At 40.2% G+C, this 15,369-nt stretch overlaps 1 protein-coding gene across 2 annotated transcripts in view; it reads right to left on the bottom strand.

The window, feature by feature from the left end:
- Nucleotides 1–15,369, bottom strand: part of LOC135320226 (uncharacterized) — a 140,459-nt gene that overhangs the window by 12,856 nt on the left and 112,234 nt on the right. Inside the window, exon 23 of one of the 2 annotated variants that reach the window (XM_064483503.1) lies at nucleotides 12,220–12,419. The gene's annotated coding sequence lies outside the window, so the exon portion shown is untranslated. Of the gene's footprint in view, nucleotides 1–11,551; nucleotides 12,420–15,369 lie in introns of those variants that run through there. The other variant, XM_064484312.1, reaches the window with a different exon arrangement.

Below are 15,369 nucleotides of genomic sequence, written 5' to 3'. Positions count from 1 at the left end.
GTCATTTGGGCCACTTGGGAGAAGCAACAGGATGCCATTCACAGGGCTGGGACATGACAGCCACACCAGTCTAGGTTGATAGACCAGTGGGGGTATTTCCAAGGTGATCACGGGCATGCAGCAAACTCCCCAGCTTCAATGACCTCATCTCATAGGTGGGGCCAATAAAACTACCAAGAAAAGTGCGTGATGATTATTGCCGACAACTGTTTACTAGGTAATTGCCCGTGACAGCTGCAGCTTAATGGGGAATGAGTATGATAACAAGGCCCTGTCTACCTGGCCACACGCTCCCTGCCTTCCTGCCTTGGTGCAGCAGCAGAGTTTGTTTAGCCGATATGAACGCCCCCAGAGCAGCACTGATGGGAAAGCTCGCAGCTCTGCACTGCGAGGTGTGTTCCTTTCCTTCTCAGAGCTGATCACAGTTTGCTGTCATCTGTTTTTATGTTTATCATTTTATAACAGCCTCCCCCCGGAGTTTTTGCTCAAGCAGCGCAGGGCCAGTGTGTCTTGCGGCCTGCCAGATATTCTGGGCTGGGAAACAGCTGACCCCACATCTGGCTCTGGTGCTGAACGGAGAGGGCAGAAGGCCCTGGGGCACATGCTGAACCGAGGCCACTGCACCCAGAATTATGATCTGACTTTGGGCAAATTACAGTCTTCTTTACCCTGAGATTCCTCATCTGTCCATGAAAATAAATGCCCATGGCACACAGAGTTACAAGGATTAAAGGAAATCACCAAATTCATAACCTAGCCAAGGGGCTACCAGTGCGTCCTCAACAGACAAATGCTGCCTTTACGGCTCTGACACACGCGAAGCGGGGCGGCAGCACACAGTGAACACTGCTAAATGCCAGTGTGTTAAGTGCTTCATGTGTGCTACAATACTCTTCAGAACTTACAACAATCCCAGGAAGAAACGAATAATATCATGCCCATTTCACAGATTCACCAACAGGTTAAGAGAGGTTACATTCTAGTCCAAGGCCCCATGGTGAGGAAATGGCGATTTAAACCGGATTCTGGGCCCAGGCCTTGTCTCCAACTCTCTCCCAGCCACCTGATCACTTGCCTATGAATTCCACCTGTCCAATACCTAAGTGTGCAGTCGGCCAGCTCTTAAATGCAATGTGTGCGACCGTTTGTCAATGTTGGTTAATTACCATAAACTGTTCTCAGAAACCACTACAGAAAAGAATGTTGGACTTAAGGGATTCTGCATTGCGTTCTCCTGTAATGTGCAGAAACCCTTCCCTACACCACCAAATCCAAATGTATGCTTCCTCCATGTTTATGTTTGCACACGGCTTATTAAAGTAGAAGGTAATTCCATCTCGGCTGCTTTCCAAGGTTGCAGATTATCCATAATCAGTCCATGAACGAAAATACTACAATTTGAATGAAAATACTGCAACCATGTCAGTAAACAAAGAATGCTGAAACCAAGTCAACAGCGGCTGCCGCCACCACCCAGCGAGGACAGGCCTGCAGCCCAGCCTCTGCAGCCACTCACAATGGTGCCCTCTGAGGGGACTCAGTATAAGAAAGGACAGGATACTGGCCCTAGATAGCTAGGTGCTTGTCTAAAGAATGAATTCAGTGAGTCCAAAATATTTTCTTCCTCCCATATATAGAAAAGCACTAAATTATTGAACTTGAGATACCTGGCTTTCTTTAGATAACAAGCAATCTTTTATTGTTCCAACAAGCTTGTCTTTGTTGTAAAGCTCCTATATATCCTAGCTCATCCCAAACCTCTTGGGAGCAGTCCCTCAGAGAGATCTGAGAGGCTGTCATCCCGGCTCGAGTCCTCCCGCAAATAAAACATAACTCTTAAATTTTAGGTGGCACATGTATTTCAGTCAACTGTTTTGGACACCATGAAGGGACCCAGAGCAGACTTTCTCCACCTGAACTCTCCGAGTAACTGGGGCCTTTGTACCAGCAGTGGCCCTTTGTGACCATCCGCCTCCTCGGGGAATCCAGATGAATTTGGGTGAGTCTCTCCTGGTTCTCGGATCTCATATATTGGTTGATAATCCTGAGTTTTATTTGGCGGTGTTTCCAGGTACCTGGCCCTCCAGTTGAAGGAGACTGGGGGGAATTACCCACCCAGTGGAGACATACTGGGTGGGACCTCGTTGAAAGTTAACGGGAAATACCCACATTGAAGAGACGTCAGAAGTGGGCTGGTGGAAACCTATTAGGAAAATACTCACCCAGTGGAGACGTCCTGAGTGGGTCCAAGTTGAGAACACTGGGTTCAGGACTGAGTGGTTAGGTAAGAGGCTGGTCTAATGTTTTCCTCAATTTGGTTACATCCATTGAATTTTTCAGGATAAAAGTAAAACTCTTATGAGGAACCTTTCAACTCCAAAAATGGGACCATCCTCCTGGCTGGTAACAGCTTTCTCGGGTGACAGAGAATCTTGCAGGAGTGGTAGAGACAAAGACTTCATGCCATAGAGTTGTCCCTGCGGGAAATCTTACTAGCAAATTTATTCTGAGAACCCGACCTTACAATGGGGAATAGAACTTTCAAAAAAAATAAAAAAAAGAAAAGAAAAGAAAAAGAAATGACAGATTGCCAGCCTCCAATTAATACCCCAGCCAGGTTTATGTACATACAAAACTTACAACATTAATTGGGAATTAGAAAAGAAAATCTCAATCTGAAAGTAAGTAATCAGGCCTGATAGAAACATTTTTTGGAATTCTGAACTTATAAAAACAAAATCCACTTTAGGGGGAACTTGGATTTCTCTTCCTGTGTCCTTGAAATGTAAACGTTTTATCTTTCTCTGGGTCTTTTAAGTGTGTTTATGTATGTATATGTATGTTTACTTTCTTTTTAAAGGAAACCTTGGACTCTGCCATACAAAAGGTACAAGTATTGCGTACATATGGTGGCCACGTAAATAAATTGGATTCTAAGCAATTCTTTGTTTGTACCAATTTTCAGATATTTTGCCATTTTAAACTTTGTTGCATCAGCCTGGACCACAAAGGCCTTTAGCTTTTGGAGAGTAAAGCTTTGAATTTTATTTAGGCAACACCCCCACTCTCATGTGGAAAAGCCTCTTCATCTTATTCATTTAAAATCACTATATATATATATATATATATATATATATATATATATATATATATATATATATATAAATTGATGGCCATATGATGGATCCTTTAATTTGGAAAAACATTTAAATTTGTGAAAGTTGAAAGAGATCTCATTATAAACAGCTGTTTAATTGGTACCTATTAAAATCAAGTTTAAAGATAGAAAAATATATCTAATTGTTAACCTAAGAACTTAGTTAAAAAAAAAAACTGTTTTGAAAAGCTACATTTGTGTTTTTCCTTTCCAATAAATGGTTCTAGAGATGTTAATAAAAACTTAGAATAATTATTGGTAATTAAATTGAATAACTGGAAAAAGGATTGTTAAAATTTCGGAAAAAAAAAAGATAAGGGCTTATCCCAAATGGATAAATATTTTTATATGGTTATTTTGAATGAGATAAATAAAATGGACATTTTTGGAATAGATACAAGGTTTTGATACTACACTAGTAAAGTTAAAAAAAAGGGCCAAAGAGATCACCTACTGTCCCCCAACATTAAAGTTCAAACAAGTCCATTTTATTTGCCACAGTTTAAAATATATGTATATATAGACTGATATACTTGATTAATGATTGGGACAACAGACCAATTAATCAAATTAAAAATTGAGTAGGACCTAAGCACTTTGGCTGAAACTTGGGCATCCTAGAGACTTTTCTATAAAATTAGATACAATGAACAACAACAACAAAAAAGTTTCTGGCAATCCTTCTAGAAATAAAAATTATTGATTAAACCTAATAAATATAAAAATTAAAGGTATAAGATTTAAAAAATTTGAGATAAATGTTTATAAAATTGGTATATTTAAATGGTCTTTATATAAACCTTTTGCTTAATTATGTTGTGGGATAGATCTGTTTCAATGGAAAAACGCTTCCCCTTCTTGGTATTATAAGGCTGGGCACATATCTGTCCCTCAGAAAATATTAATTGAACAAAGTAAAGGAAACAAATAGAGTTACATGAGCCATCCAATATAACGTAGAACTAAAAACTAATATACAGTGGCTAATAAAAAAAATATAATAAGAGGTTTACCCTGGGTTTAACTTATAACTCAAGGAAAAAAAGACATCACTAAATACCTTATGCAAGCTTTGGAAGACATGATAAAGTAAACCTTAAAGTTTTAAAACATTGAATTCTTTGTTTACAGCTCTCCTGATTGATAAAAAAATGCCAATTAAGGAGATACAATTGGGTCTGGGTGACAGAGCAGTTCTCTGGGGAACTGGAAGCGTGTGTCTTTGTCTTGCAGACCAGAAATGTAAATACAGAAACAGTGACCTAGGACTGAGCCTAATTAGCTCAATGAGATAAAACTTAGGGCCAAGAAATTTTTGGCATTTTAGAACTCAGAACTCTGACGGGTCCTTCAGACTTTGTCAAGAAATCTTAAATATCTGTTTCATAAATAGTAAGCCTTAGTGATTTGAGCAAGCAAATTCAGCTTACTAGAACTATTATTATACCTATCTTATAAGTAACTTTTAAAGTGAAGCTATGAGATCTCTAGCTTTTGTCTGTTTATAAACCTGCGCACACATTACAGATGTGAGATATTTATACAGCTAAAAAAAAAACATCAAAGTCAAAGAGCTCTGCTTAATTGACGTAAAAAATAAGAGCTTACAAATTAAGTATTTTTAAAATAAAAACTGAAAAAATTGACTTTCAGCATCACGTGAACTGGAAAAATTCAATATTAAGATAATATTTGATATTGTTTAGTTTAAGTATGTTCTAATTAATATAGACATCTTTAAAGTCATCAATATTAAGAATAATACCTTTACTGTACCTAGGTTTAATGAAAGTCAAATAAGATTCTGTTATATCTGGTGAAGATTTGTCAAGAAAAAAATAACAGTAATGTGGTGTGGTAAAATTTTAAGTAAATTGAATGCAAATGAGATGAGAGCTTTGGGTAAATTTTTAAAATATATTTTTAAAATGTATGCTTAACATAATCTCTAAATGTTTGGTATCTTTAAATTCTAGAGTTGTGCTAAATTAAGTTAAATGATAGGATTTTATTTAATAGCTATGCCATTTTCAGATAAAATAAGATTGAAATATGAATTACTTAACATTTAACTTACTCTTACAGAGAAACTAAAGGTGTTTAGATATATTAATAAATGGTTGGTGCCACCCTGAAATAGACTCTATTTTTAAGGGAATGATCTCAGTATCCTAGGAAAGTAAGATAAATGTGTAAAGGAAGATATAAGAATGGAATTATATTTTGTTAATGAAAAATAGTGACTTTGTCCTGAAGCTGGTTATTTCTGAATGGAAGAGAAAATAAGGGACACACTAATATGAGAATAGAAAGCTGTGGAAGGCTTGTGGAAGAGGTACCCTAAGGAAAGAGTTTCGTACGTTGTCGGAATTGGCTAAATTTAGAATCAACTTGGGCAAAGTAAATGAATCTTAGAAGTAAGTTGGTACAAGACTAGATTTGGTTTTCTCGCTGTTAAGAGGAAACTTGTTTTTTGAAATGTTAATCCATCTTCAGCAACAGATTGTAAACCTTCTTATACCACTTAACTGATCTGTTCTGCCTTTACCTTTGACGTATTTTCTTGTTAATGAATAAGTACTGCTTTACAGTGACCTATATGTTTATCTGACCAAGTGTTCTGAAATCTTTTAAAAAGATCCCCAGATATCAATTTCTAATTAAAGTTCTTTTAATCTCCAGTTAAGTTTGGGAAGTTACAGATGGCCCCTGAAACATCCCAAAGAGAGATTTTAAAACAGTAAGTTTCAATTGGCATGTTAAATAACATGATATTGTCAAATGAATAATAAATCTTCTAAGGTTATATTGTATGAGAAAATATTATTAATATAGATATTCTAGTAATTATATGGTCTCCCTAAAATTCTGGTATATCTGAAATGTTACCAGTGATAATTCTGGGTATAGTGACCAGGTTTCTTTATCGATTATACTATAACGGTGTTTAAGCATGCTTTTAAATCTTTGTCTTTTATAGACTTTTAATTGTTTTCATCTAATGATTTTGAAAATGCTTTCTCTTCAAGGAGATTTACTGATTTCTAATAAATGTCAAACTATAGCACTGAACTAAACTGGGTAAGAAATTTTAAATATCTAATGAAAACTCTGATTAAAAGAATTAGTTATGTGGGACTAAGTAAACTGATGAATATGGTTATAATTTTTGATGTTGTTTGAACTACTACTGGCTTTTAACCTGTTTCCCAGACATAAACTCTTCCTTTTAAGCTAGTTATAAATCACAGAAATTTGATAAATTATACCTATGTAAGCAGACTTGATACAGTTATCTTTTCTCCCTATCTGATCCTTCAAGAGACTAAAAACTCTTAGGTCCCCAATGGCTCAATCAGACAAATGAGGAAGATCATCTCCTAACAGATATAAGAATCTAAAGGTATTTTAAGAATTTTAAAGAGAAAAGAATTTACCTAAATCTATAAGGCAGAAATCAATGACAAGCCATTGACGTGGCTTTCCAGGCCTTAGCAAATCTTATTAACATTCTACCCTGAGACTCCTTATTAAAAGTTCCAACACAGCCAATTTAAAAAAGCCTATATGATCAAATAATCAGACTTGACTTGTAAAGAAATTAATCTTGATTTGGCTTTATTTGAGAAAAATGAGGGTAATTTTAGAGAGAAAAAATATTATATTTTACTGGATATTAAGTTCTAGTTTTGTTAATTGAGGTCTATATTTACTAAGACACTTCCCAGATCATTCCTTGCTTTTATGTCATATTGCTGTACAGTTTAATTTAATTATGAAAAGGATACTCTAGGTTTGTTTCCGAAGCTCAGTAATCTATCCTTGTGTAAATTTCCAATGCTCCATGACCTAAGCCAGGGGATTATACATACTGGAACATGCATGACTTAAAGAACTGTCTCCAACCTGAATGGAAAGACCTTTTATCAAGTACTCTTAACTAGACCATACACACAAAAGCTGAAGGAAACGGAATTTCGGATTCATTTCCTATCAGAAACAGCCCCTTCAGTGCACTGGCCTATAGAGCACTTGCTCACCTGAAAACAATGCCAAAATGGTGAAAAAGCTACCAGGCCAGGATGAGAAGAAGACGACATCTGAGCTCGACAGCTGACCCAAGACAACGGACCAGGCTTGTATACCAATTACTTTGACAATTTCTCCTACCTTTGATTATGAACTACTCCAATTGTTAAGTTTATGGTAAATTACCTATGTCTAGTACTTCTGTGTTACCTTGGTGGGTTTCCCTACTCCAAGGCTCTAACTAGATAGCCCTCAGAAACGTTATTCTAAAAATAATTTATAGTTCTGTTTAGGCCACTGTTGATCTTACAACGTGGGAGAACTCACCTGGCCAATTAATACCTGCTCGGAGCCTGACCATAAATATGAACTTTCTCATAAGATCACTCAAACTCAATCAGAAATACAAGCAAAATTTTAACCCAAATATACAACTTCTCTACTATTAAATTCTTACTCGTGACTTTAAAACGTTACTAGCTATATTAGTTATATGATCTCTATTTTATTAAATTGTTGTCTGTTACATTTCCCAACGTGTAACTAGGCCTACAAGATTGATGATGGCTAAACATCCTGAAGAAATAGATAAAATTTTTAACCCTGCATAAAATAAATGTAATAGTGTGATTCTAGGTATGGTAATGAGCAACGAAGGGCAAACATTTCCTGGATCATAATAGACTAGTAAGACAGGCGATCCAGAAAACTTTTAGTATCAACAGGCCCTGAAAAAAAACCTAACACCTTGAATGGCAGCTCAGAAAATTCTTCACCTGAAATAGGAATGAGCCATCCTAGCACCGTGGGACAAAATTGGTCATGAAATGTCTCTCAAAATATAGGTCGAATTTAGGACCAAGGGGGAGCACTGTGAATGAAAATACTACAATGTGAGTGAAAATACTGCAACCATGTCAGTAAACAAAGAATGCTGAGACCAAGCCCTCAGCAGATGCTGCCACACCCCAGCGAGGATATGCCTGAAACCCAGCCTTTCAGCCACTCACAGTGGTGCCCTCTGAGCAGACTCAGAATAAGAAAGGACAGGATACTGTCCCTAGATAGCTAGGTGCTTGCCAAAGGAATGAATTCAATAACCCATATATTTGCTTCATCCCATACATAGAAAAGCACTAAATACTTGAACTTGAGATACCTGTCTTTCTTTAGATAACAAGCAATCTTTTATTGTTCCAAGTACCTGGTCTTTGTTGTAAAGCTCCTATTTATCCAAGCTCCTCCCCTACCTCTTGGGAGCAGTCCCTCAGAGATCTGAGAGGCTGTCATCCAGGCTCGAGCCCTCCCGCCAAATAAAACATAACTCTTAAATTTTAGGCTGAACGATTATTTCAATGAAGTCCCAGAATAGACACAACTCATCAATTCTGTAATGGAACACACTGAATCAGGAACCAAAAGCATGTTCTAGTCCCGAAAAACTACGGTTTCCTCTTTCTTCCTGTCATTATACAATCCCACCAGAACTCATTAATTTGCTGTCTGCACGCTTGGCAACCAAACTCAGAGAAGATTCAACTTAACAGAGCTCCATGCTGGGGAGAAACCCCCGCAGAAGCACAGCGGTCGGCCTGCCCTCCCGCACGCTCTGCTGACCCCTAGTGTCCTCCGTGGAGACCAGGCCAACAGAACTGCTCCAAACAGCTACAAAGTCCCACAGATTAAATAAAAGCATTTTATTTTATACTATATGTTATGTATATACTCATCTCTGAAAACAGCTTTGCCAGAAGCCCAAATCTTCAACATTAATCTGCAAAGGCAAATCCGGTCCCCAAGGGAAAACAAGTTTTAAGATGATGCTATGGCCTCCAAAGTCCTCTCCAGGACCATCAACCAAACTGCCTGCAGGCCTGCAGCTGCAGGCGGCTACATGTCTGCTTTTAAAGCAACCCCTTCCTGCCCTCGGGCACTACAATGTCCCTCTACGCCCTCCCTTCTCAGGGTAAGAGCAGCTGCTGCAGAACCTTGCAGGGCAGCACTGACAGGACTGGACAAAAGGATCAGAGCTAAACTAAGCCTTCTGATGACACGAGCTGTGTCACTTTACAGATGAAGATATATATAGAGAGGGGTGGGGTGATATTGTTCAAAGTCACACAGCTAATAAGTGGCAAAGTCCATACCTCTGCTCCTCCCTCTGGCGTGATGCCCCAGCTGGGACGTCCACAGGGTTCTATCGTGCCTGCCTGACCAGTCCTTTACTGTCACTCATAACCCACAACACGGTCTGACCCTAGCCTGCCTTTTCAGCATCTTTTCCTTCCAATCTCGCAGGAACAAGGCTGCTTGGGCCACTTTATGACTTCCGGCTTCCCAAAACCTCCATGCTCAGGCTGGTCTTGCCTGTGCATCCTTCCCCATGCTCAGAGGCACTTCTTCCCCTGCAGGAGGACTTTTCCACTCTCCGCAGGGACACCCCCTCATGGGAGCCCTCTTCTTGCCCTCAGAATGGCAGGTGTCCCAGGCCACATCCCGAGCTGCCCCATTAGGTCTGCGGGTGCTCAGGTCTGCTAGTCAGACCAGCAGCCTCAGAGCCAGGAATTATGCCCGGGTCACCCTGCAAACCTACTGCCCACCTCACAGCCCCCAGCCAGCAGGCCACCTGGAAGTCACAGCAAGTGCCCCACCCAATCCAGAAGTCTCTTCATTTGCCGGCACCGCTGATGACTTGTCTCCAACCTTTGGTCAGTTTTGCAAAAAAGAGCACCTTCAACAGTGAACAGTGGGTTTTCGCTTCAGCTCCCATCCTTACTGCAAACGTCAAGGGAAACCAAAAGGCCTTTTCTCAACAATTTTCTGATGACACCCTTCCACCCACTATACTCATATGCTCAAGAAAATTGGGTCCACGTGATTTTGTTTCCCTTACGCTAAGTGGCTCAAAACACTGTGTGATTTTTTTTTCCTTTTTTGAGGGTATTTGTACTCAGTTTCTCGGCTTTAATCTGTTTTTGTCTCTCTCTTCAGTATCCCAAGCAGTTACCACTTCTTAGCCACTTCAGCAGCCTCCCTCCCAACATCTAGTCTAGGAAATGAGCTGTGATGAGGGGCCTGGAGGCAGTCATAGAAGAAGCAACTAAGGGACAGAGAGGCGACATAGTTTGCCCAAGGTGATCAGCCTCAACCCCCAACAGTGTGTTTCACGTCCCTCTGTTTAACTCTTATGCTAAACAAGCTAACTTTTTGTAGATTATGGTTATAAACAGATGAGGTATCAAAATACATACAAGGACACACATCAACTCTAAGATGTTCATTAACTTCACTATTTTGTTTCTATTTTTTTAATTTCTATTAAAAAATAATTAAGAACCTCTGCAGTCAATATAGAAAAATGTTACTGGGTTTTAATCCAGAATATAGAGGTGTTGTGTGTCATTACTCATACTTATTTGTATGTTCACAAGACAAAATGATTTGAAGGTCTCTCTCCCCTCCTCCTACTCAGTACCTGCTCTCACCAGATCTCCCAGTCCACACATCTAACAGCCTTTCACTTCACCCACAGCTGAACTCATCAGTTTTCCCCCAGAGCTCCCTCTGCAGCTTTCCCTCCTCAGAGCACAGCAGGACTATCACTTACCTCATTAATCCACCCAGAAACCTGGGCCTTCCTCCATCCTACCTTCACAGACAGCAATCATCCTTTCATTTTTACCATCTAAACATGCCTTCAATCTGTTCGCTTTTACCCACTGACCGTCCCACCGCTCAAGTGGAAGCCACCAACACTGCACACCTGGACTCACGAGTCTCCCAAGTGTCCCCACAGCCGCTCTCACGTACTTGAGACAAAAGGGATTGTGTCACTCCCGCGGTTTTAGGACTCTTTTCAAACCAACTCTTCTTAGAAGAAACTCCCAGTTCTTCACCTGGTAAAGATCTTTGCCATCAAATTGTCAGCTCAGGGAGGGCAGGACACGCCCTCTCCCCTCGGCCCCTCCCTCTGGCAGAGCATCAGCTTGGGAGGACCTGCTGAGCTACACCAGCCTGTATTCTAACCCTGGTCTTGAGTTCTTAGCAAACTGCTTCACTTATCCATACAAACCCAAGGTAGATTAGAAAGATTTTAGATGTTGAGCTAGACTATTGATTTGGGGATTTTGCACTAGCAACCTGCAAGTACATGTTCTAATGATTCTGTCTTCTTAAAACCACACCCAGATTTAAGGAGTATTTGTGGAATGTCTTCGGAGTAAAAGGGACTGTACTTTAACAGACTGTATGTTTTATAACATGAACAACCCTGACAGGGTCACAAATGGAACCACCTCACAAGTGACAGAAGACAGGTGAGAGGCACAAAGCAACAGGTCACAGAGATGGTAAGAGTAAAGTTGTTTCTCCAACCCCCCAAAAATTTTTTGAAAGAACCGAAAACTCTGAATTTTGAAAGTAAAACACTATCATATAAAGAAATAAAATAAATAATCCTCTTCATCAGTGTTTCAAGATCTGACTGCAGAATTTTTAGCATGCCATACTGAATCCTAGCACAGAAAAATCAGATGGACTAGTGGTGAGTAAGTTCCAGGGAAACGGCAGCAATTCTTCCACTTGTAAGAGGACACACACTCAATTGTCGAAGGTGATTTTAAACCACATTCTGGAGAAATTCAGAAGATTCAGGCACCGATTCTAGATGGTGATGACTCGGAAGGACGGGTTGGATGCATGCTTCTAACTGAGTCACCGGCATTCTTACACTGCAGGGGGAAACGGAGGCTCTCAGTTATGAGCAGAGATGTTCCTGTCATTTCTCCCAGGCCGTGCCTAGGGGACTCAGTGTCCTGCAGCAGCCTGGCCCCAGGCGAGGACCCGCAGCGTGGCCCACTCAACCAGGAGGGGCACTGTGCTTGAGAAAGCCCATCCCCGATGGGAGAAAGAGGGGCTGGTGGGGTTGTGTGTAACTATAAATGATCATAGAAATACACCTGCATACATTCATTTGATACAATTAATATTAGCAGGCTATTTAACAAAATTTCAATTGTCAGTGTTAATTTTACCATTCCTTTCCTCTTGTCCCCTGCACTCTGAGACAGGCTTAGGCTCTCTCACACCTGCAGCTCTGATGCAATAGTTGTGAAGTCATTTTACTTTGCTGCAAGTGTCCTCGCTCCCCGTGTCGCTGTGACTGTCGTCTCTTAACAGAGTCAGATGTCTTCCTGGATCTCTCCCTGAGTTCCTTGCTCCTGCTTCTCAGATCCTGAGATAAAGAACAGGTGAAGACACATGACTAGAAAAGGCACTGTGGACTTGACCAAAGTCCTCAGTGACCCCCTAGGTGAGTGCTGCCCACCCCTTACCTTCGATTCTCAACGTTCTGCCCAGGGTGACATCCAGACAGGAAAGAGTCTTGGGCCCAATTAAAAGCTGTGAGGCTTGGGTGCAGGGAAAGGTGCAGGAGCTGGTTCTGGAGCCGGGACCCTCCCCACCTCTGCTACTCTCTCTCCCGAGGCCCCGCCCCCAAGCCCCCAGGCTCCCTGATCTTCTGTCCTTCTCTTCTACACTACTCCAAGCCCTTTTCCCCTTCCTTTATTCCCTGATTATCCCCAGCTGGAGTGATTTTTTCATCACAGCATCTAAAAAAATTTCCTACAGCTGAAAAAGAAGTCTCCAGAGGTCAATGCCCACATGGTGGTTCCTGAAGAGAGCCCCTGGTTAGGGGGACTCTCACCAACACTCACAGGGCATCAGACATGTTGCAGGGTCGACCACCCCCAACAAGAATTTGCTGTGACCCCTATGCCCGCACAGCATCCCTGTTCACAAAATTTAGTTGGGCCACTTATCCGTTATTAAGAAGCAAAAGTAAAAAAATTGCTCATGTTTCTTACTAAAATTATCTATGAGGTGGAAAAAGAAATTGTAATAGAAAAGAACAAATTTGACTCCATGTTAGATGTGTTCGTTTGTCTTTAAACCTGTACCCTGTTTTCTAGGCTAAGACTTGTTATCTCTGCACCTTTTGTAAAAGAAAGTTGCCTTTAGCCTGAAATATCCAGGAGGGCCTATTCTGCGGGCTCTGATCTTTAAGGATGTTAGCTCTTCTACACTTATGTAGAGATGGCAAGTTGCAAAATAAAGAATAAACTTTGTTTTTTTGAGGTTTTACAGGGGTGCCATGATTTGACCCACATGGACAGCTGCAAGAACAAAGGATTCCAAGGAAATCAATTCGTACAGCAAGAAGTTTGCAACAACCAACCACACCCCCACCACTTTTTAGTATAAAAGGAGACTGAATTCTGACTTGGGGAAGAGAGTTCTCCTGGATATCAGTATGCCATCTTCTGAGTCTGCCAGCTTTTCAAATAAAGTCACTATTCCTTACTCCAAAAGCTCCTCTCCCGATTTATTGGCCTGTCATGCAGCAAGCAGAACGAGTTTGGACTTGGTAAATAAATGACTGCATTAGAGGTAGTATGTCTCCACTGTTTCCTCATTTCCAGTATGTCACAACCAATCAATTTTATATGCTGTTTAACAACACGACCAAAAAACCTATTATACGGAATTGATTCCATGGAAATAAAATTATTTCTTCTCCTTCAAAACTTTGTTCTTTTCTATTTTATTTTGTTTTGCTTATTGAAAAGAAAATAAAAGTCAAATCATTTTATTTCACCTATTTGTTATAGCTACATATTGTAAATACTACAAAGATATTTAAATTGCAATAAAAATTGTTCATATATTAGTATAAAGATATATACACAATCAAAGCAGAGTAGGAAAGGAGTGGATATTTACTAAAAATCCACTGCACATCCAGTCTTTTACAAGCATATTCTGGAATATAAGCTCTATTATCCAGGGGTCCACCACCCCCATTCTCACTGCCGAGTCCCAGAGTAATCAACCTCCAAGGCACCAGCATAGAACCACGCGATCACTATTTTAGGTATAAATGAGGGAATTAGCTCTTTCAATTCTAAAACAGAAACCTTAAAATAAATACTGAACTTATTTACAAAGAAAATTGGACACAAAAAGTACAGTTTCTCCCCCAAGTCACAAAGATAATTACTGGTAAAAGCAATATTTGAACTCATCTTCCTGATTCTAAAAACTAAGGTGGAAATCCCCTTCGACTGTGGAGGTCCAGCAGCACAGCCTATCACCCTATCTTTGTTCAGATCTAGCTTTAGACAGCCTGAGACAGCACCCCATTCCTATGGAACTCGAGGGCAAACGATAACAATAAGGATTTTATATTCAGTAGTTTCTTAGGTCTCATTTATATAAAGTGTCAACAGGTCAGCAGAAAACTCTGGGAAATATGAGTGGGTCCAGAGCTTTTTGCTGATAAGAAACAATCTATCAGGACAGAGTGACCTTCCCATGAGAGGCCTCATGGACATAAACTAAAGGCAGCTTAGCAATGAAAACTAGCAAGACCATGGAACTCAAGCAAGAAAGATCCCTGCCATCCCCCACCCAGTTGCCTCTTCACCCACATGGACAAGATGGCAGAAGACCCAGGTTCTTGTCCAAGTTACACCATCATGGATTCTCACCCATAAAAATTTATGACTCTATGCTGTCTTAAGCCATTTCCAACTCAAATATGATGACACCAATATCTCAGCAGATTGTCTATGTCTTCACTTTCTCTCTTCTATTAGGATACTATATCTATGGCCAAAAAGCAGAAATCCAATTAAAAACAACATGCACGAAGGCTGGTGAAAGTCTGCGTAAGAGACTTTGTTCTCACGCTCAGTGAATGAAAACTCAGAAAAAGTGCTCCTTCTCCCTCTGCAAGTGGGAGGTAGCCTGATTGTGTGTGTGTTTGTGTGCACGTGTGTGTGTGTGTAAATCAAATACAATGCATTCTGGGATGTGTACAGATTTTTTTTATGTTACTGTCATTTCATGAGGATGAGCCAACCTTTAAAGTAACTTGAATCTCGTGTTCTGAGAGAGTTTTGATGGAGGAGGGGAAAGGGGAAAGGAAAGGAGGAAAGAAGTAAATGAAGCAAAGGAGTAAGAATACTACTAGGGAAAGGCAAGACTTTAATTTTTTTCCTACTTGCATCACACACAAATTAGGGACTGATTTTCCCCCATGTCTCGTCAAGCACTGAGTGCAGAAGAAGAGGCGACAGCCCATTTCTCACTGAGATTGTGACTGTACATGGCATCTTATAGAC

This window comes from Camelus dromedarius, chromosome 1 (genome assembly GCF_036321535.1).
Source record: "Camelus dromedarius isolate mCamDro1 chromosome 1, mCamDro1.pat, whole genome shotgun sequence".
In the NCBI taxonomy this organism is placed as follows: Eukaryota; Metazoa; Chordata; class Mammalia; order Artiodactyla; family Camelidae; genus Camelus; species Camelus dromedarius.
Note: the sequence above shows the minus strand (reverse complement) of the source record. Positions and strands in the feature narration are given on the sequence as shown.